At 44.9% G+C, this 23931-nt stretch overlaps 1 long non-coding RNA gene across 1 annotated transcript; it reads right to left on the bottom strand.

Moving 5' to 3' along the window:
* Window positions 1-407: 407 nt before the first annotated feature.
* LOC124798307 lies at window positions 408-18586 on the bottom strand. Its single transcript, XR_007016933.1, has 2 exons — window positions 18504-18586; window positions 408-1565 (listed from the first exon to the last, which is right to left on the bottom strand). It is a non-coding gene; the product is annotated as an uncharacterized LOC124798307 (long non-coding RNA).
* Between the last annotated feature and the right edge of the window lie 5345 nt (window positions 18587-23931).

Here is a 23931-nt window from a genome sequence, read left to right on the forward strand (position 1 = left end):
AACGGGAAGGAATGGTATAAATCTGCTTTGTGTAGCCAAACCATTAAATTATAATTTTTTTTTTAATTAGTGTATTGAAATTTAAAATGTGAAAGAGTGATGTGAGCTATTACAGTTACGTACTTAATCAAAACATGACAGTAATAATGTACTTAAGAAGTTATTGTAAAATAAAGGAAAATAGTAGCTTGAAGATTATTTTTTTGGAAAACTTATAGTAGAATTGTATTGAAAATAAGTTTCTAAATTCTTCGAATGTGTTATTTACATTTCCTTTACAGATAATTTTCGTAATGTATCGTATTTAATAGTGTTACTATGCGAATAACACTTTACCATAAAAGTTCTTGTTTGCTATAGGAAAAGGAATTACCAGTTTCAATGAACAGCACAAAAGACAGAGGAGCTGACGTTTATAAAATTATCAAAAATTTATTTATTTTTTCTAGGTGTATGGTCAAACGTTAATGTACAAGAGGCAATTCGATTCGAAGTGTCACATCGTTTAATCTATAATAAATACATACATACATATGTTACACTTCCGTGACGTGTCCAATCGTAGCCAAGTTTGTGGAGATCAGAGACAATGAATAACTCATTGAATATTTGTGAGACAGTTGGCACCCCTAGTCTATTTTTATCACCATCGATGTCACATATAACGGCATTTAAATGTAGACAACAGTATTCCATAGGTATTACCTTTTACATAGCAGTACATTTTGTGGACGACATAGATGACACTATCATGATACAAAATGGTAGTTCCCGACGTGGAAATGTTGTAATACTGCAACACAACTACTGCATGTAAATTATAGTAAATATCAGTCCAATTTCAATACTTTTGAACTGAGATTTATCCTTTGGTGTACGTACTGAAAATAAGACTACTTTATTTATGTAAACCGAGTACCGTAGAGCCTGCACCTTGTACTCAAAACATTGTTTGGTGATGGCAAGCTGCGAGATACTGAAATGAACCCAGACCGGTTTGACAGTTTCTTTGGCGTCTGTGTACTATGAGTATTTCACAGATTTAGGAATACAATTTTTGCAAAGTTTCTTCTTACCATGTAATAGTTTAAGCCGTGCTGAGGCTTTCACAGAGATATCAACAGCGTACATTCGTATGGATAGCTACCAGTATGGCTGGGAGCTCTGAAAACCACTCGGCGATCAGATTGTTATATAAAATTCATTAGTGGCACCCGTGCTTTGAACACGGGAAAGCTTAAAGCTTGTGTATATATCTGTATATAAAATATAATTTTGTACATTATTCTCTCACGATCACATTTCAGCAGTTTTGCAAACCACGCCCGCCAGCAACCTCTTGTTTCTCACTTGTACTTGGTATACGCCTGCCGCTTCTTCAGGCCACAACAAAGCAAATGTCCCGCAGCACATTGTCGCAGTGTTCCGCAACGGAACAAACCTGAGGAATCGAGGAAGGAAGAAGACGCAGGATGAATACTGGTCGGCGTTCATGAGGTAGATGTGTGTCCAGGCCACCGATGTCCGCAACGCCCGACCGGACTGCAGTCGGTGTCTTTTGTGACCTGTGAACATTAAAGTTACAGGTTGATGAAAGATTTCGTTGGAAAATATCAAACAGAAAACGATTTCCCGAAATTCCGCAAAAAAAAAAAATATTTATTTGATGGCTTTAGGCTTCTTAAGCCGCCAGGCGACAATGGAAGGTCGCAACCACAGATAAATGAAGTGCGACTTACAAAGATATTATTGATATACTTCCAGAGACATATAAAATGATGACACAGAGGTTTATAAAGGAAAGTATTGGTTCCAGAAATTACTGTAACCAGTCGCCTTTTGTGATGCTTCAGTTCATATCTACTATGAGCTGTTTCGAACAGCCAAGCGACTCATCATCAGACGGTAAACACTTTTAATGACCGTTCGGAGCATTGTGGGGGTGTGTGTAGTTGCGGGAAAGTAGAAAAACGAAACAAGCAAGCACTGAATGTAGCCGTAAGGTCGACTTAAAGGCATTACTTACAGTTATTAGCAACCATGAGTTTATTCCTGGTGCACACATTACTCTGGAGAACATAATTTACGTTTTCCAGTTTCGTTAAATATGTAGCATTACACAAACTCCATGTCTTTCACAGGATTAATTACATGTTTGTACTACCTGATGATGAGTCCCTAGGTGATTCGAAATCGTCACGGTAAATAAAAGCTGAAGATCATAAAAGACGACTAGCTCCAACTGTTTCTTGAAACCGTTATTTCACAGTCGCAGCGTTCGACACCCATAATGGATTAAAGTCTTAAAGAAAGTATTACTCTTTTATGCCATGCGAGAATCGTTACATCTAACAAAATGGTAATTTTTTTACGTTATGTGGAAATCGTTATATTTAAAGAAAGACGATAAAGTTGAATATGCTATTGCAACCTGACATCTGCATAGCTAACACTTCATTTAACATGGGAAAAAAGTCCTCGCGCATTTCATTTTCGTAAGAGTACCGCACAAAAACAACAAGCTGGGGAAGATTCCCGATACCAATAGCGTCAAGTTGCAGGGCGAATTTTGGGCTTCCATGAAGACGGGGAAGAAACTTATTTTTCATGTCAGCGGTTACTGCATCACTACCACGAGCCACAGTATCGAGTGGTACCGACTTCATACTCTCCCCAAACCTTTCCCCATGCATGATTTCGCACATTTTGACGGAAGACGTAATTTCTCAGTAATAATGTCTGGTGGTTAGGATTTTGCAATTTAAGCAAGATACCTCTAGGGATGCTGTTAGGGCTGTCCTAGGAACTAACACCTGTTTTATTTATTTTTTTATTTTTTGAGCAATCTGACAATTCCTTTCTCGGTCTGGATGTTTTGTCTGCAGGTGTCTCTTTAGTCTTATAGACTCCAAGCTTTCGTTGGCAAAATCTCGAAACAAAGAACAAAGGGTGGTCATTCCTTATTATTCGAAGGAATGCAGGCAAGGTCTGATGTCATATAATCAACTCGATATTTACGCACTTCCGTTTTGCGTTTAGAAATGGTTCAAATGGCTCTGAGCACTATGGGACTTAACATCGGAGGTCATCAGTCCCCTAGAACTTAGAAATACTTAAATCTAACTAACCTAAGGACATCACACACATCCATGCCCGAGGCAGGATGCGAACCTGCGACCGTAGCGGTCGCGCGGTTCCAAACTGAAGCGCCTAGAACCGCTCGGCCACTTCGGCCGGCTTGCGTTTGGAGAAAGATGCGAAAGAGGCATGTACTTTGATCTTTGATTAATTAATTTTTTCCCTTCTTAGAACTGCATACTGTCGAAAGAGAAGAGACACTCAGCGAATCACTTCCATGGGATCTGTTGTTATCACTGTTGATCAGTCAGTTACCCACCGGAATGGAGGAACTTGTACCACTTTATTTTAAATCCGATTAATTACTTCCACTGAAAATGCGCTGGAATTCAACTTTTGACTAACTCACTACCTTCGATCTGACTCTGGAAGCCTGGATGTAATCGAGTATACAGTCAGGATGGATGTGATTAACAATATATTTTAGTAGTCAGCGTTACAAGGAAGTGGTGGTCGCACTGCCATTAGTGGTTGTTCAGTGTGTGGAAAGTAGACAACCCAGCCGGTGATCGGAGGCAGAAGCTATGTGGTAAAATGTTATTCGCGACTTCAAAAAAATGGCTCTGAGCACTATGGGACTTAACTGCTGAGGTCATTAGTCCCCTAGAACTTAGAACTAGTTAAACCTAACTAACCTAAGGACATCACACACATCCATGCCCGAGGCAGGATTCGAACCTGCGACCGTAGCGGTCTCGCGGTTCCAGACTGCAGCGCGAGAACCGCGCGGCCACTTCGGCCGGCTATTCGCGACTTCCTCAGCATACAGAATGGGAGAGGGTGGGGTTTGAGGACGGCTGGGATAGTGCAATAATTTTTTTTCTTTTTTCGTACCTACTGCTGACCAATGTCTGTAGGCCAAAGTGCAGAAGTGGTGTAATTTTACCGATTTATCTTTTTCGTAGAATATTATCAGTCACGTCAGGGCTGTGACTATTATTGAAAATGATTTGTTTGATAGTTTGAAAGGCATCCTCGGAATAGATAACATATGCTACATATGATGATGTTATGGTGGAAACCGTTCTGATTTGTGCTTACGTTTTCGACAGGCTGGGGAATACTTAATACCGTGTCGTGAGCTGCCACTCTCTCTCTCCAGAGAATCACTGAGTCACGTGGCTCTGTGGTTAAGAGTTGTTGAGTTCAAATGCTTGTTCGGCCATTCTGACAACTTCGATGGTTTCAGTACATTATGGGGGGTGTATTCTAAAAACAGATTCACGGCTGATTCCTTTCTTCATGTTTGTTCAAATGAATTAGTGAGCTGTTTCTGGTTAACATAATATTGAAGAGAAGTTTACCTACGAGATTGTAAACGACGAGTGGATATAGAAAATTTGGGGTTTAACGCCCTGTAGCCGACGAGGTCATCAGAGATGTAGCACAAGCTCTGATTGGAAAAGAGTGGCGAAAGAAACCGGCTGTGTTCTTTTAGAACTTTTAACATTGCAGTGCATCAGCAGTCGTAGATAATTTAATGATTATTTAATGATTATAAGGAATCCGCCTCGATTGCAAATTGAAACCGAATGTTCTTTTAAAAGGAACCATCGCGGCATTTGCCTTATGAGGCTTCGGGAAATCAGGGAAAACTACAAAGTGGATAGCCGGACGAGGATTTGGACCATTGCCCTCCTGAATGCGGGTGTGTGTAAATTACTTCGTCATGTAAAAAGAATATAGGGCTCCTTCTGCAAGCGGGAACTGAACCATGAATGATATTCACGGTGGCGCACGAAAAACTGGCCGCGAGTACAGACTGCTCACCAATTACGCACGAACTGTTGCCCGCTTCGAGTAGATACAATAACAAACAAATAAACATGTAGTAATTGGATAATAAAGAAATAACAAAGAAACTGATGCAAAGATCTCTATTTACTGAATCTATTCTGTCAGATTAGGTACTGAAAATGACCTCCTTTTGCTTCAATACGCTCTTGCCTAACCTGCCGCATCGATTCTTAAAATTTTATTAAGAATATAGTACTTCAAGTCTTCTTACATTCTAGGCGCTACAGTCCGGAACCGCGCAACCGCTACGGTCGCGGGTTCGAATCCTGCCTCGGGCATGGACGTGTGTGATGTCCTTAGGTTAGTTAGGTTTAAGTCGTTCTAAGTTCTAGGGGACTGATGACCTCAGAAGTTAAGTCCCATAGTGCTCAGAGCCATTTGAACCATTTTTTTCTTCTTACGTTATTTCATTATGTGCGCACACTTTTCGCTTTAGATTGCCTCACAGATAAAAGTCACAAGTGATTAGGTCTGAAGAACTCGGCGGCCACAATCCTTTGCTGACAGTCCTTTCTTACTGTGAATACTTGATTAATTCGTGAAACGGACTCGCGAGAAGTGTGATAGGTCGCCCCGTCCTGTTGAAAGACAGCATGCGTACGCTCAGAGGGTGAACTGTCCGCAAAATCCCTCAAGATTCGTATACAAGCACCAGGGTTTACAGCTTTTTTCAGAAAATATGAAATTGTCTGACGGTCCCACGTACAGTAATTCAGACGTTTTGCCTTATCATCCTGCATCATTTCTTGGATATATGTCTTTTTTTAGGACTTCATCTCTATATGTTGTAAAACATGTTCACAGGACCTACATAAAACGTTCACTTTTTGCTACAATTTACGGGTCGACTCCCTTGGGCTCTGGATCATTCGTGCTCGAATATCGGCGATCGCAGCAAGTATACGAACGGACAGGGCTCGATTTTTTATTACGTTTGCAATTAAATCTATAGTACGCCACTTCGGCACCAATTACTGCATACTGCTCTTTGCTGGTATGGAGACGCCAGGAAACTTCTTTGCAAAAATGTCGCACTTTTCCGTAAATGAACCGGTAGACACGTACGCCAACACTACTGTACTTGTATCATGAAGAGGATACATCTCGCTGAGATATTTACTTCACATGTCTTAACAAAGTCGCAACGGCTTTCGTACTGAGACTATAAAACGTAGTCGGAACAACAGATGACAACTGGCTGGCGACAGTGAGCAGTCTAGTAATCGGAACTGGTTCTTCGTGTCCCACCCAGTAGTTGATCTACTGCCGTTTATGATATTAATTTTCTCTTAGCAACTATTTTTGAGTCATTCTTCTTGGTAATTGTAGTGAATGGTTAAGTGACTGAGATGTTAATATCAATGCAGGAAGAATATAGCGTGGCATGAATTCGACAATGCCTTGGCTGTGCACAGGTCACGCAGTTCTCCTAAATTACTGGCTTGTGTTTAGTGGGTGTAGAGCTGGCTCCCGATAGCGTCCCAGATGTGTTCCGTCGGTTATGCATTAGACAAATTTAGTAGCCAAGGTATCAATATGAGTTCGCTATCATGCTTCACAAAACATTCCGGCCTGTGAAGCGGACACTTATCGTGCTGGAAGAGATATCTCCGTCGTGAAATACATCTAGAATGAAGGGATGTAAAGAGTCAGCAATATATTGCGGTGACAAAAGTCATGCGGTAGCGATATGCAAGTTTACACAATGGCGGTCATATCGCGTACACAGCGTATAAAATGGCTGTACATCGGTGGAGCTGTAATTTGTTATCAGGTGATTCCTGCGAAGAGATTTCCAACTTAGTTTTGGGCACTCGACGGGAATTCACAGACTGTCAACCCAGAATGGTTCAAATGGTTCAAATGGCTCTGAGCACTATGGGACTTAACATCTATGGTCATCAGTCCCCTAGAACTTAGAACTACTTAAACCTAACTAACCTAAGGACAGCACACAACACCCAGCCATCACGAGGCAGAGAAAATCCCTGACCCGCCGGGAATCGAACCCGGGAACCCGGGCGTGGGAAGCGAGAACGCTACCGCACGACCACGAGATGGGGCCCCAGAATGGCAGTTGGAGCTAGACGCATGGGACATCGAAAATTGTTAGGGGATTCAATATTCCGAGATCCACAGTGTCAAGAATACCAAATTTCAGGCATTACCTCTCACCACGGACAACGCAGTGGCCGATGGCCTTCACTTAACGATCGAGAGCACCGGCGTTTGCATGGAGTTGTCAGTGCTAACAAACAAGTAACACTGTGCGAAATAACAGCAGAACTCAATGGGGACCGTACGACGAACGTATACGTTGGCACAGTGCGGAGAAATTTGGCGTTAATGAGCTACGCCAGCAGATGACGGACGGAAGTGGCTCTCCTAACAGCACGACATCGCCTCCAGCGCCTCTCCTGGGCTTGTGGACGTTTCGGTTAGACCAAAGACGACTGGAAAACCGTGGCCTGGTCAGATGAGTTCTGGTTCCAGTTGATAGAAGCTGATGGTAGGGTTCGAGTCTGGTGAGGATCCCACGAAGGCATGGGCCCAAGTTGTCAATAAGGCACTGTGCAAACTGGTGGTGGTTCCATAATGGTGTGGACTGTGCTTACATGGAACGAACTGGGTCTCCTGGATGTTCGGCTACTCCATCCGAACAGGCCTCGAAAGGCCCAGCGGTACCGACCGACCGCCGTGTCATCCTCAGAGGACAAGCGTCACTGGATACTGATATTGAGTGGCATGTGGTCAGCACACCGCTTTCGTGGTCGTTGTCATTTTTCGAGACCGGAGTCGCTACTTCTGAAACAAGTACCTCCCCACTTGGCTTCACGAAGGCCGAGTGCACCCTGCTTGCCAACAGCTCATTGGCTTCACAGGGGCTGCGTGCACCCCACTTGTCAAACCGGACGGTCACCCATCCAAATTCCAGCCAAGCCCGACAGCGCTCAACTTCGATGATCTGACGGTAAGTGGCGTTACCATTGCGGCAAGGCCGTCGGCTCAAAGCGATAAGTGTGTTGAAATTCATGATGGAAACCTCCAGCCGTCTTTTACTTTGCACAGTGCTCTCCTAGGAGAGTGACCAGCATTTTGTCTGGTGAACGTCTTTCTGACTTGCACGGGGAGGATTCCGAGTGCGCGGTGTGCTCAGGAGAGGGCTGCGAAAGGCGGGAACTGGAGGAGTCGTTCCCGGCGTCCTCGAGGCTCGGACCACGCCTCTCCAGAAGTCTGCCGGCGCCACGCCGCTCGTGAGTTACAGCCACTCCAGCCGTCCCGCCGGGTCCACAAAAGAGCCGCCGCAGACCTCGGACACAATACAAGGCGCTGCGGGCGACGAAGAGACTGGCCGGCACCCCGCGGACCGCCATGTATCAGCTCTGCTGCCAGGGAAGTCAAGCAGCAACACTTGTCAAACTTTGTAGTACAGTGCATTACACTTTGCTAAATGTTGATGTCGACGTTAAAGTACCTCCTCTGTTCGGTTGGTAACGTTTCCTGCTAGGTAGAAAGTTTTAATTGAACTGATGGTTCAGTGCAATAACTTAATACCCAACTATACAACTAGTACACTATTATCGGTATTACCTACAATTATCTTTTCTAAATTCTTTGTTTTTAGCTAACGTAACTTGGTATCACGACACTCTTTTTCTATTTTTTTTTCAGGGAGCAGAAACAAGTAGGGTTACGTACAACCACGTCAAAACTGTAAAACAGGAAGACAAAGTGAGGAGCTGAAAACGATTACACGTCAATTCCAATCGACGGAAGAGAAGACAGCTAAAAACAGGGACGTGGAGATAGGCCTATAAAATACGCCCTAGAGAAACTGAGGCCCAGAACTAAAATTTAAATGGCCTTCGCCATACTGCTACGACGGATCAGAAATAAAACGCCGCTCTAAGGCGCTACAGTCATGTACTGTGCGGATGATACCGGCGGAGGTTCGAGTCCTCCCTCGGGCATGGGTGTGTGTGTTTGTCCTTATGATATAATTTAGGTTAAGTAGTGTGTAAGCTTAGGGACTGATGACCTTAGCAGTTAAGTCCCATAAGATTTCACACACTTCTGAACATTTTGAAGTAAAACGCTGTCGGCAGCTCGCGCGTCGTTCGCTAAAACGGCCGATAACTCAGACGGCAAACAGAATCGGGAACGTAAACCGGTTGAGAAAGGGCATTCCGTCAGGAAATGGCGGGCAGTTCAAATGGCTCTGAGCACTATGGGACTTAACATCTCTAGTCATCAGTCCCCTAGAACTTAGAACTACTTAAACCTAACTAACCTAAGGACATCACACACATCCATGCCCGAGGCAGGATTCGAACCTGCGACCGTAGCAGTCTCGCGGTTCCGGACAGCGCGCCTAGAACCGCTAGACCACCGCGGCCGGCGGCGGGCAGTTAAAAGGTGGGCACAATGTGGTGGGGGAGCACCACTTAACAAATGGCGGGGGCTAAAAATACAAGGCCCAATACGCAACCTCGTTAAAATGACCTCCTCGCGACGAGAGGGTCCAGAGGAAGTTGTCCAAGCCGCTGGGAGAAGCTTAATTTTCGATATTTGTGGTACGGTCTTATCGGACGAAACTGCTGAGGTCATCGGTCCCTACGCCTACACACTACTTTAATGTAACTTACTCTATGGACAACATATCCAAGCCCGAGGGAGGGACTCGAACCTCGGACGGGGGCAGCCGCACGGACCGTGGTAAGGCGCTTCAGATCACGCGACTACCACGCCCGGCAGAAGTTTAATAACCCGGAGCCTGTTCCCACGAAGAGAGGACCAGTGGTGAAGCCAAAGTGGCACCACCTGCTGACAGACGGCAACACGGAGATCATCCGAGGGAGTGTAAGAACTAGTGGGCTGAGGTACAACGACTGCAGCCTTGGCAGCAGCGTCAGCAGCTTCGTTTCCTGTCAGACCATCGTGACCAGGAACCCACATAAACATCACAGTGACTCCCTCACTAACGAGAAAGTGGGACATTTCTTGGACCCGTTGCACTAAGGGATGGACGGCGTACAGCACACAGAGGCTTTAAAGGGCACTGACAGAGTCTGAGCAGATGACGCAATTGAAAAGCCTGTGTCACCGGATGTGTTGCGTGGCCTGATACAGGACGAAGGGCTCTGCTGTAAATACTGAGCGGTGTTCCGGAAGCCGATACCGAAAAACTTCGGCGTTAATGACGAAGGCGCACCTCACATCACGGTCGGTCCGACAGCCATCAGTTTACAGAAAGGTACTATCGCGAAATTTCATGCGAAGGCCGTGAAACGGAAGGTGGTAGAGCGAGACTGGTGTTCAAAAATGGCTCTGAGCACTATGCGACTCAACTTCTGAGGTCATCAGTCGCCTAGAGCTTAGAACTAATTAAACCTAACTAACCTAAGGACACGACACACATCCATGCCCGAGGCAGGATTCGAACCTGCGACCGTAGCGGTCACGCGGTTCCAGACTGAAGCGCCTTTAACCGCACGGCCACACCGGCCGGCGAGACTGGTGTCCTCAGGAAGCCAATGAAGGCCAAGGTGAACGCGAAGCTCTTTGATCTAACATCTGTGTTAACGTTTTGTTCGAACAATAGAAAATCCAGGAGGGAACGTAACAATATTAGAGAAGGGAAGTTGCTACTCACCACATAGCGGAGATGCTAAGTCGCGATAGGCGCAACAAAAAGATTCGCACAGTTATAGCTTTCTGCCATGAAGGCCTTTGTCAGCAATAGACACACACACGCACACACACACACACACTCACGCAGACGCAACTTGCACACACTTCTGCAGTCTCAGACAACTGAAAGCACACTGAAACCACGTCTGAGACCGCAGACGTGTGTGCAAGTTGCGTCTGCGTGAGTGTGTGTGTGTGTGTGCGTGTGTGTGTCTATTGCTGACAATGGCCTTCATGGCCGAAAATTATAATTGTGTGAGTCTTTTTGTTGTGCCTATCGTGACTCAGCATCTCCGCTGTATGGTGAGTAGCAACTTTCCTTCTCTAATATTGTTAAAGTTTTATTCATTATTTATGACCATTTATGCAATTGTAATTAATCTATGGCTGTAACTTCAAAACTAATATGCCGTAAAAAATAGAATTGTTAAAATTTCACTTGTAGTACTGGTTCATGCGTACGGCATGTAGATTTGTAAATGGGTAATACTTGGAGGGAAGCCCCTCTGCAGTGAAACTGGCTTGGTGGGAATAAGAAAGGTGGAGTTGGCGGTCGAACTGCAAGACTCCTTTGTGGCAAGTCCGTTAGTGACTAGCAGTCAACGTGTTCACATCTTGTGAACTGAACGAGGCAAGAAGAACAGCAACATTATATATCATAGCCTTAGTTGTGGAAGTAATTTGGCTTATTATTGATGGCATACTTTGGTTAGCTCTGCACTATGAAAATCAGACGCAACGAAGAAAATTTTTAGAGCTAGTTACATAGCAAGAGCCATGGATACAAATACCAATCAGTATAAATGATGCAATTATTTTAATACTATTTCAGTGCTAGTAATTTCCATTAATTACATTGGTAAAAGGACTAGTTGTCCAGGTTAATAGCACTCCACAATTAGTAATCATTTATCTATAATGATCATTAGCTTAGTACTGTATTTACGGATAGTGTTATGGAGAGCCAGTTGTTGCATAAAGGTTTGTATTCTTTCTGTGTTGTTCATGCCAAATTAATGTTAGCTTGCTTGATGAATTGCACTAGTGCTTAGTATCTTATCTGCAAAACATAATTTCTGTATCATGTAAAGTCAATTCCAATAGGTAACTTCCTTTGATGAACCATGCTAGTACTTGTTACAACTTTGCCTAATTAGGCTGGCTACCGTTTCCTTTAATGTAATTACAGTATACTTGATTACTAATAGAACCTTAGTTCGATTCCCATTTGTTCTGCTACCGCTTCCTTTCAATATAGATCTTTAGACAAACAAAAACAGTCATACATTTCCATTGCGCACGGACACGGTCAAATTAATATCCTTTCACAGGAGTAATATTATCGGTTTATTGCTAATTTAGTAGTAGCCGGTAGGGTGATATACACAGAGTGAAACTTAGGCTGAGAATTGAGACGACCTATGAGAATGCAAAAGATACTATAGTATTGTTTAGTGTAGTACTAAACATTTTTAAATAAAGGCGGGAAAAAAGTATTGTACTGGGCAGGGACGTGGAATCTACGCTGGAAATTTGCCGTGTAGCGTACTCCTTTCTGTAGTATTTTCTTATTCATCTTCATATTTTCCGAAAGAGTCTAGAGATTCTTTATTAATGTAATAGAAGTAAATATTCGATATTACGTATAAATAAGAGAGCTCAAGTGCTTGATTGAGTGTTACCTTGGTTGATGAATGGCGCCAGTGCTTGGTATCTTATTTGCCAATCATATTTTCTCCATAGAGTAAAGCAAATCCCAAAGTGAAGCCAATTCAGAGACGGGTTACCAGATTTGTTACCAGCAGGTTCGAACACCACGTAAGTTTTACAGAGATGATTTGTGAACTCGAATGGGAACCATTGGAGGGAGGACGACGTTCTTCGTAAGGAACACTGTTGAGAAAATTTTGAGAAGGAAGCTGACTGTCAAATGATTCTACTGCTGCCAACATACATTGGGTGTAAGGACCACGAAGATAAGGCACGCGAAATTAGGGCTCATACGGAGGTGTACAGTTGTGTTCCCCTCGTTCTGTTTCCGGCTGGAACAGGAAAGGAGATGGCTAGTAGTGATACAAGGTACCCTCCGCCACGCATGTTGCAGTGGCTTACGGAGTGTCTGTGTAGATGTAGAGGTAGACCTTGTAAATGTGCCAATGAACGTGGACCAATGAACTGTAATATTTCTATTTACGTCACTGCCTGATTCTCTCGCATTTTAAGCGCGTCGATTTTGCTAAATTGCATGATTAGCGCGACAGATACAGCCGACAATTGCCGGTGGAGAGCGCAGCGATCGTAAAACACATTGAGGAATACGTTTCGTGTGATGTACCAGTTCGTTTCTAAACGTCCACCAATCACGTTCGACGTGCCGCACTTTGAGAAACACGTTCCGTGTGAAGACGGAATAAAATCACCTTCATACGGAACGTGGCACTCAACGTTTAACACGATGACGTGGTACCCACCATGGTGCTGAACATTGAAAAACGTTCCGGCTTGTCCATATGGTACGTACGGGGAAAGTAACATATACGACCACGGCGCGGTGCAACGGCAACTGGCGGTCGCAGGCGACGCGTGCTAACTATACATTACACACGAGTTGTCGAAAAGCATAAGCGTAAACTAGCTTCTCACACGAGACTGGTCCCCCGTGCTACAACGCTTACGGTAATAATCTGTACTGTTGACGCTAGTCGAAACACGTAACAGTTCTCTGTGTCGAGGCAACCGTGATGCTGTGTCCGTAATGAAACGAGAAGCGACCTGCACGTGACGTAGGTAGCGTTTTCACCATTTCATTGGTTTACTTCGGAAAATGCGTTCATAGTACACTATCATCGGTACACCTGCTGGTGGGCTGCAACACTGAGTATATTCACCCTTCGCCTTTATGACGCCTTGAACTCTGCCGAGTACACTTTCAAAGACGCTTCTGAATGTCTGTGGAGGAATGGCACCCCATTCTTCCTCAAGAGCCGGAATCAGAGAAGGTACATCTACATCTACATACATACTCCGCAAATCCACCATACGGTGCGTGGCGGAGGGTACCTCGTACCACAACTAGCATCTTCTCTCCCTCTGTACGAGCCCTAATCTCTCTTATCTTATCTTTGTGGTCTTTCCGCGAAATGTAAGTTGGCGGCAGTAAAATTGTACAGAAGTCAGCCTCAAATGCTGGTTCTCTAAATTTCTCAGTAGCGATTCACGAAAAGAACGCCTCCTTTCCTCCAGGGACTCCCACCCGAAGCCGTGAAGCATTTCCGTAACACTCGCGTGATGATCAAACCTACCAGTAACAAATCTAGCAGCCCGCCTCTGAATTGCTTCTATGTCCTCCCTCAATCCGTCCTGATAGGGATCCCAAACGCTCGAGCAGTACTCAAGAATAGGTCGTATTAGCGTTTTATATGCGGTCTCCTTTACAGATGAACCACATCTTCCCAAAATTCTACCAATGAACCGAAAACGACTATCCGCCTTCCCCACAACTGCCATTACATGCTTGTCCCACTTCATATCGCTGTGCAATGTGTAAGTAGGCTGTTTATGTTTTCTTATTGGCAACGTTACGTAGCGCTCAATATGAAAATCACTGGCTGTGCTGTGTGCAGTCTGTGGCTGCTTTGCATTGTTGTAATACTCGCCATTGTAGTGTTAGGCAGCTGGCTGTGAACAGCGCGTAGCGTTGCGCAGTTGGAGGTGAGCCGCCAGCAGTGGTGGCTGTGGGGAGAGAGATGGCGGAGATTTGTAATTTGTCATGAACTGCTATATTTATATATGATGATATCAAGGTAAATACATTGTTTGTTCTCTACTAATATCTTTCATTTGCTAACTATCCCTATCAGTAGTTAGTGCCTTCCATAGTTTGAATCTTTTATTTAGCTGGCAGTAGTGGCGCTCGCTGTATTGCAGTAGCTTGAGCAGCGAAGATTTTTGTGAGGTAAGTGATTTGTGAAAGGTATAGTTTAATGTTAGTCAGGGCCATTCTTTAGTAGGGAATTTTGAAAGTCAGATTGCGTTGCGCTAAAAACATTGTGTGTCAGTATAAGCACAGTCATGTATAAATTGTTCAAAGGGGACGTTTCAAATGTTACACACAAATATTTAATCGACGTGACTGTGTCAAGCGCTACACTGCTAATGGAGTATTCAAACATTACGGGATTCCTTTACCTATTCATCTGCATTAATTTACATTTATCTATATTTAGAGTTAGCTGCCATTCTTTACACCAATCACAAATACTGTCCAAATCACTTGTATCTTCCTACAGTCACTCAACGACGATACCTTCCCGTACACCACAGCATCATCAGCAAACAGCCGCACATTGCTATCCACCCTATCCAAAAGATCATTTATGTAGATAGAAAACCACAGCGGACCTACCACACTTCCCTGGGGCACTCCAGATGATACCCTCACCTCCGATGAACACTCACCATCGAGGACAACGTACTGGGTTCTATTACTTAAGAAGTCTTCGAGCCACTCACATATTAGGGAACCAATCCCATATGCTGTACCTTAGTTAGGAGTCTGCAGTGGGGCAAACGCTTTCCGGAAGTCAAGGAATATGGCATCCGTCTGATACCCTTCATCCATGGTTCGCAAGATATCATGTGAAAATGGGCGAGTTGCGTTTCGCAGCAGCGATGCTTTCTAAAGACGTGCTGATGCATGGACAGCAAGGAAATTCATTATATTCGAACTGAGAATATGTTCGAGAATCCTGCAACAAACCGATGTTAAGGATATTGGTCTGTAATTTTGAGGATCCGTCCTTCTACCCTTCGCCGGCCGGAGTGACCGAGCGGTTAAAGGCGCTACAGTCTGGAACCGCACGACCGCTACGGTCTCAGGTTCGAATCCTGCCTCGGGCATGGATGTGTGTGATGTCCTTAGGTTAGTTAGGTTTAAGTAGTTCTAAGTTCTAGGGGACTTATGACCATAGCAGTTGAGTCCCATAGTGCTCAGAGCCATTTGAACCTCCTACCCTTCTTATATACAGGCGTCACCTGCGCTTTTTTCCAGTCACTCGGGACTTTACGTTGGGTAGGGATGCTTGACGCTGGGGTCTGGAGCGAGGTCATCTTAATGGTGTTCCACGGGTTTCAGGCGAGTACTTTTCAAGAATGTTATTGTCCACAAATCATTTTTTTACAACCAGTCTCCGGAATGCTCGATGATCGCTGTCCGTCAGTACGTAAGGTCCGGCTGGTCTTGGTTTATCTCCGGTTGTTCCTTCGCGTTTCAACTCGACACTCACATCACCAACAGTCGGCTCCTCAGGTTCAGAAGAGTTGAAATGTCCCTAATGGATTTGTTAGGTAACATTGAAAGATTAGTCACTGGGGCCCTCGTGAAAGACCTGTTCTGCTGTTACTGCATCCCTACTGACAGAGACTGCTTTCATAGTGGCGAGAGCGCCTCTGGTGACATCTATCGGTCAATTCCGCACTACATGGAGGTGTCCAGATACACTTCATCAGATACGGTATCTGACATACTTGAGATTGCTCTGCTGGTTAGGTGCATTTCACAAGCTCTGACGTCAGAAGCTGTCCACGTAGCCACAGAGCATAGAAGTAAGTAGAGGGGCTTTACTGAGGCGTAGGACCGTAGGGCGTACGCTCCGACCCCCAGCCTTTGGCTACCTTACTGTGCGCAGCGCAGCACCAGTCTCGCGGTTCTTTTTGTCTGTGTCTACCTGTTTACTCACTGCCTCACCTCACCTTTTTGTCAGGTCTGCTTTAAATTTCTTAGTTTTCATTTTAGTTAGTTTTAAATTTAGTTGCATAAATGATCGAATAAATTCAACAATAAACGTAACGTTATGAACAAAATAATGCAGGGAACATTCCTTCCTGAGACCAGGTAGCACAGACTGAAGAAAATCTGGATTAATCCTAGTAAGATTCGCGCGTTGAAGGTTCAGCAGAAACATAATTATGTGTACAGATAGTTCACCCATCTGGGCATTCGAGAATTTCAACGATTTTAGCCTGTTACCCACATCGATACTGGAAAGATATCAAAATATGTGACGTAAATGGCTGTGTCGTTTGCCTGCGTCGACGTAGAAGCTTACATTTTTTTCAGACGTGAGGTGACCGTAGACTTCGGTACGTGACACACTTTCAACTTGATACGTCTGCCCTTTTATGAGAAAAACGAGTGTTAATATATAGAGAGATAGACTGATGGCCGACAAAATGATCGTATTACGTTTCTATTTTTTACCGACTGAGATACGGAATGCTAAAACCATACAGACAGCGTCATGAGCTGATTATTGCCAGTGTCTTTTCATTTCATTTCGTTTTTCTTTCTTTTCAGCTTCGATTTCTATCGGCAGCATTCGAAGAAGAGAAATACGAGGCAGCTCCAAACTGCACACAGCAGGCGGCAATAGCCGCACGTGTGCCGCGTAAGTGTTAAACTCGTCACGGACAATCTGCAGTACGCCTCACGTATTTCTCAGCAACGGAAAAGATATGGCTCTGCTTCCAAAGTTAAAAACAACTTCGGTACGTTTGCTATATTTCATACGCTGTAACGTGCGGCATAAAACACACCAAACGTAAACTGTCCAGCGACTACATTTCAAAATACTTGAACAATGATAACAAAACCTCCGGCTGTATTTTAATCTACGTCGTCTATTCTTCTTAACACATGCTACCATCTTCAGGGCCCAAGCGTAACCTGCCACCCACAATATTAGAATCGTATCAGCTGGACAAAATTACCTGGATTCCGTACCTTCTGTGGCAATAACAAGACCAGCGTGGAAGGAACGGAATGCAGTTAATATTGCCCCGCTGCATACGATTCTTTTCATTGCACATGAGAACGATTGTGGATGGCGACTTACGCCTGCGGCCTGAAGATGACACCATTTGGTATCGAACCTTATCGCATGTGTTAAAAAGAATAAATGACGCAGATTCAAATACAGCCGCTGGTTTCGTTATCGTTATTCAAGTACTTCGTGTTCGGCTGCAGTCCCCACCTTCCTTTATGGATTACTAAACATATTTCAAAACATCATACTTCACATTGAAGTATCACAGTAGCTATGGGCGATGAAGAAAAGAAAACAAGTTCATTTTGAAGCTCCGATGTGTCGCTACAAGATATGGAAACATTTTGAAGCTCCGATGTGTCGCTACAAGATGTGGAAAAATGATTTTTTTACCGTATAGTTTCCTCAAAATCGAATGAGAAAAGCTACATAGCGGAGAGCACGCGCAAAGTTTGTATATATATATATGTATTTTATACGATATATATATATATATATATATATATATATATATATATATATATATATATATAGAGAGAGAGAGAGAGAGAGAGAGAGAGAGAGAGAAATTCTTCCAATCCATATGTGGCATACAGGAAACGAATGCGTAACAGTATTGGTTAAAAACAGTCTTGGTTGCAATTTTTGTTTTTTTACTTTTCAACGACGCGTTTCGCCTTATTTAGGCATCTTCAGGTTATCTTTTCTAGATGGACGCGAGAGCAACCAAGTTTTGCATAACGCGTTCCCGTTAACAGGAGCGAGTAACAGTAAGATGGGGGCCCGGGTAGTAAGCATAAAGATAACCTGAAGATGCCTAAATAAGGCGAAGCGCGTCGTTGAAAAGTAAGAAAACTAAAATTGCAACCAAGACTGTTTTTAACCAATAATATATATATATATATATATATATCAAGCTCTCCCCAGTGGGGAGCTTGACACCTCTCGTGCGCCCGAAGGTCACTCTATTTAGTTCTATGCTCTGTGCACGTAGCACGTCGATGTTTGGGCTCGCGACCCAAGGAGAGTGGTAGTGTGTGTGGCAATGGGTACCTGTGTCAGGTGGCGAGGGGCAGCAGCCTCCAGCACAGCAGGGCCGCGAGCCAGGCGGCGGCGGGCAGCGGGGCGGCGCCGGGGGCGGCAGCGGCGGCGGCGGTGGGCGGGAGCAGCGGGGGCGGCTCGGCCGGCTCCCGCGGGGGCGGCTCCGCGCTGGCGGGGAAGCACAGGCGGTTCATGTTGACCCGCACGCGCTCGCAGTCGTAGCCCTCGCTACCGTCGCACCGGCAGTCCGACAGCTTGGCCGCCTTCTCCTGCAACGGCGCAAAAAAAAATTGGAAATTTGTGGTTAGTTCCTGTGGGACCAAACTGCTGAGGTCATCGGTCCCTAAGCTTACGTACTACTTAAACTAACTTAAACTAACTTACGCTAAGGACAACACACACAAACCCATGCCCGAGGGAAGGCCCGAACCTCCGACGGGGGCAGCAGCGAGAGCCGTGGCAAGGCCCCCCTAGACCCCGCGGCTACCCCACGCGGCAACAGCACAGCAGTGCTCGCCGTTCGCTCGTTCGGTCATACATCACGATCCCTAAATCCCAATATGTGGAACAGTGCGATCCCTGCAATTTGCCACATCTGAAGGATTTAATTATGAACGGGTTGCCTTAGTCCCGGATATGGTACACGTGATGAAACTTGTCGTCTCTCTTGTCCCCTGTGCCGGCCGGAGTGGCCGAGCGGTTCTAGGCGCTACATTCTGGAACCGCGGGACCGCTCCCGTCGCAGGTTCGAATCCTGCCTCGGGCATGGATGTGTGTGATGTCCTTAGGTTAGTTAGGTTTAAGTAGTTCTAAGTTCTAGGGGACTGATGACCTCAGAAGTTAAGTCCCATAGTGCTCAGAGCCATTTGAACCATTTTTTTTGTCCCCTGTACTGATGTCATTATCGAGTATACAGGCTGTGTTTTGCGGTATTACCGTGATGTCTCCTGGGGGGGGGGGGGGCGGCGAAATACTAATTTTTTATGTTGTGTGCTCTAATTACAGGAACAGACAAAATTTAGGTTATGTGAAACAGATTATAGTTGATACTAGCAACACCTCAACCGTCTCGAGTCTTCAAAGATCCGATCTCTCATATATAAAACAGATTCGGTAGACTAGTTACTTTACAAATTAGCTGATGTGTTAAATACTTGACGTTGAGCAAGTGAAACATTTACGGTTCACGTCGCAAGGTTGTAATTATGTTAGCTTTATTAGTTTCTGGAATATTGAACCACAGACTTACAAAAAAGTCAAAACTTTACTTCACACATCTCAATGTTTATGACTTCATATATCCTGAAGTATGTATCACAAAACGATATAACCCTGCAATTACATACAGTGGTTTATGTACAGTCTGTAAAATGTTTTATGAATAGAGTCAGTAATAAACATGCAATAATATAAAACGTCATGCCTGATGCTGAACTTTTAATATATGAAGAGCGATATTCTTTCCGTTTCATAATTTTGTGGTGGATGTCACGGGCAGAAACTTTTGTAAAGGTTTGAAATTTTCTGTAAAGTTCGTTAGAAGTCGCTAAGTGCTCTCAGTCTGAAATAGTGGAAAAACGTAGTGTGGGTAATATGTGTACCGTGAGTTACACTGGCTGGAGATATACAGGGAATAATAGGTATAACTGCAGATATTTTTATTCGTGACCGTAGCGGCCGCGCGGTTCCAGACTGTAGCGCCTAGAACCGCTCGGCCACCCCGGCCGACCATCAGGTAGTAAATTATATGATGTGTCTGTTGGAAGGCTATTTCACACAGAGAAAAAAAAAAAAAACAACCAATACAATGATGTGCGTACATATCAAGGTACAACATATAAAAATATCTGCACTTATGGCCATTACAGCCCACATACACTGTTTCTATCGTTAATACTTATCTTATTGTGTTAAAGCTTAAAGATAAAATTATCTCTCTTATTGAGTAGAACGTGACAGAATTATATATATATATATATATATATATATATATATATATATATATATATATATATATATACATATATATTGGTCAAATAACACATGAAATACTGAAAATATAATTTTTGTGGCCCCTGGAAGCTTCTAGACAGCCAATCTGCAGCTTGATCTTGTGATTGTTTTCGCCGTTTAGTAATAGAGAGCGTTGGAGAAGTAAAGGTGAGAGCAGGTGGACAGATAGAGGGTACTGGAGATGTAAGGATGGAAGCAGGTACATAGATAGGGAGTACTTCACATGTAGAGGTCGAAGGAGGTGGATGGATAGAGGGTACTGGACATGTATAGGTGGAAGCAGGTGTATAGGCAAGGGTTACTGGAGATGTAGATGGTATGTATATTGAAGATGGAGGTGGATGGGGGGAAAAGAAAGGGAAGAAACCATTAATGTCAGCTGTGTCAGGACTTTATGTGGGGTCAACAACAATGAGAGAAAATGTGTGACGAAACAGTTTTCGAAAGTGGAATCTCCTCCTTACTAGTCAATTGCGTTAGCCACTTCGCCACCTGGGCACAGTGTTTATCGCAATTGCGAAGACCACATTGCTGACGCACATTCCCACCTAGTGCTACTTATCTACAGTCCCCATCGATGTTCTCCTTACTCGCTTCTTAGAGATTCCCACAGAAGGGTGAACACAGTTGTGCATGTGCACTGAAGATGGTGCAGTCATTGCTCATACGGCAAGTCAATTATGTGAAAGTGTAGAGCTGTTCTTTGGGATATGTGTCTGGCTACCTAGTACGCAGGAGATCCAAGGTTCGAATCCTGGTCTGGCACACATTTTCACTCGTCGCCGCTGATTCCCTATGAAGTCCCAAAGGAGCTGATTTCAGTGGTTCCTTCCCCTTGCTTTCCTTTCTCCCACCTGAACAACAGCTGTGGATTCCACATGGTGTGTGTTCTTATGGACATGTCTGAAAGAACAGCCTCCCCACATTCGTATAGGTGTTGAGGTGGAAGTAGGTGTACAGAGAGGGGGTACTGAAGATGCAGAGGTGGAAGCACATGGAAAGATAGGGAGTATTGGAAAAGTGGACATGGAAGCAGGTGTATCCTTAGGAGGTATTAGAGACGGAAAGAGGTGGACAGCTAGGATGTATTGGAGACGTAGAGATGCAAGTAGGTGGAGAGATAGAGGGTAGTGGACTTGTTGCAAGCAGGTGGATAGATAGGGGTACCAGAGGTATGGAGATGGAATCACGTGGATAGATAAGCAGCTGTAGAGACTGAGACAGAGTGATAGGTAGGCTATTCTGGAGGTGCAGAGCTGCAAGCAGTTGGATAGATACAGGGCTATTACAAATTATTGAAGCGATTTCATAAATTCACTGTAGCTCCATTCATTGACATATGGTCACGACACACTACTGATACGTAGAAAAACTCATAAAGTTTTGTTCGGCTGAAGCCGCACTTCAGGTTTCTGCCGCCAGAGCGCTCGAGAGCGCAGTAAGACAAAATGGCGACAGGAGCCGAGAAAGCGTATGTCGTGCTTGAAATGCACTCACATCAGTGAGTCATAACAGTGCAACGACACTTCAGGATGAAGTTCAACAAAGATCCACCAACTGCTAACTCCATTCGGCGATGGTATGCGCAGTTTAAAGCTTCTGGATGCCTCTGTAAGGGGAAATCAACGGGTCGACCTGCAGTGAGCGAAGAAACGGTTGAACGCGTGCGGGCAAGTTTCACGCGTAGCCCGCGGAAGTCGACGAATAAAGCAAGCAGGGAGCTAAACGTACCACAGCCGTTTACAATTGGTACAAGCCCTGACACCCGATGACAAAGTCAAACGCTTTGAATTTTCGGCGCGGTTGCAACAGCTCATGGAAGAGGATGCGTTCAGTGCGAAACTTGTTTTCAGTGATGAAGCAACATTTTTTCTTAATGGTGAAGTGAACAGACACAATGTGCAAATCTGGGCGGTAGAGAATCCTCACGCATTCGTGCAGCAAATTCGCAATTCACCAAAATTTAACGTGTTTTGTGCAATCTCACGGTTTAAAGTTTACGGCCCCTTTTTCTTCTGCGAAAAAAACGTTACAGGACACGTGTATCTGGACATGCTGGAAAATTGGCTCATGCCACAAGTGGAGACCGACAGCGCCGACTTCATCTTTCAACAGGATGGTGCTCCACCGCATTTCCATCATGATGTTCGGCATTTCTTAAACAGGAGATTGGAAAACCGATGGATCGGTAGTGGTGGAGATCACGATCAGCAATTCATGTCATGGCCTCCACGCTCTCCCGACTTAACCCCATGCGATTTCTTTCTGTGGGGTTATGTGAAAGATTCAGTGTTTAAACCTCCTCTACCAAGAAACGTGCGAGAACTGCGAGCTCGCATCAACGATGCTTCCGAACTCATTGATGGGGACATGCTGCGCCGAGTGTGGGAGGAACTTGATTATCGGCTTGATGTCTGCCGAATCACTAAAGGGGCACATATCGAACATTTGTGAACGCCTAAAAAAACTTTTTGAGTTTTTGTATGTGTGTGCAAAGCATTGTGAAAATATCTCAAATAATAAAGTTATTGTAGAGCTGTGAAATCGCTTCAATCATTTGTAATAACCCTGTAGATGCTATCGAAGGTGTAGAGATGGAAGCAGGAAGATAGGGGGTATTTAAGAGATGGAAGCAGGTGGAAGAGGAGCATGGGGCAGGTACGAGCGGCGCTGTCTCACCTGCCGGCGCAGGATGGAGATGGAGTTGTTGCAGCGGTGCGAGCAGCGGCGGCCGGCGAACATGGCGCGGCAGTTGCGGTGGTAGAAGTCGAGCGCCGTGTAGCACAGCTGGTCGGCGTCGCAGACGGCCTGCGCGGCGCGGCAGCTGAGGCGCGAGGTGCGCGTCATGTTCTCCACCCAGGGCCGGCACACCTCCACGCGCCGCTTCGTCTCTGAGCACTCGTCGTCGCTGCACCGGCACTGCCCACACACACAACACAACACAAGCGCTCACTCTGGCGTCCCAGAACGGACCACAGGGGTTAAGGCTGCGTTCACACTGCCGGCCGGGCCGAGCCGAGCCTGGCCGGGCCGCCGCCCGCTTCGATATCAAACACATGGTTATGAATTGCGGTGTTCACACTGGCGGCCGGGCCGCGCCGACACGGCGTGAGCCTCCCGGAGCCGAGCCGGCGACATCCCGAGTGTTTAATATTGCCGGCGCGAGCCGACCGCAGGCGCCAGCCTGTGGAGCAGCACTACAGCTTCTGCACTACACGCATCACACGTCTCCCTTCTGCTTTCATCACAAGTGTGACTGCACACGTCTTTCATTTCACAATCAGTGAGGAAAAATTACGTTTATTATAATGATACATGCGAAATTACTTTTATTTCATTTATTTAATCTACCGTATTTACATGCATTTACAACAATAGCTTGCCAGCGATCGCGGCATTGCCGCCACTGAATAGTTCGCATTTACTT

Source organism: Schistocerca piceifrons, chromosome 5, assembly GCF_021461385.2.
Source record: "Schistocerca piceifrons isolate TAMUIC-IGC-003096 chromosome 5, iqSchPice1.1, whole genome shotgun sequence".
NCBI classification, from domain to species: domain Eukaryota; kingdom Metazoa; phylum Arthropoda; class Insecta; order Orthoptera; family Acrididae; genus Schistocerca; species Schistocerca piceifrons.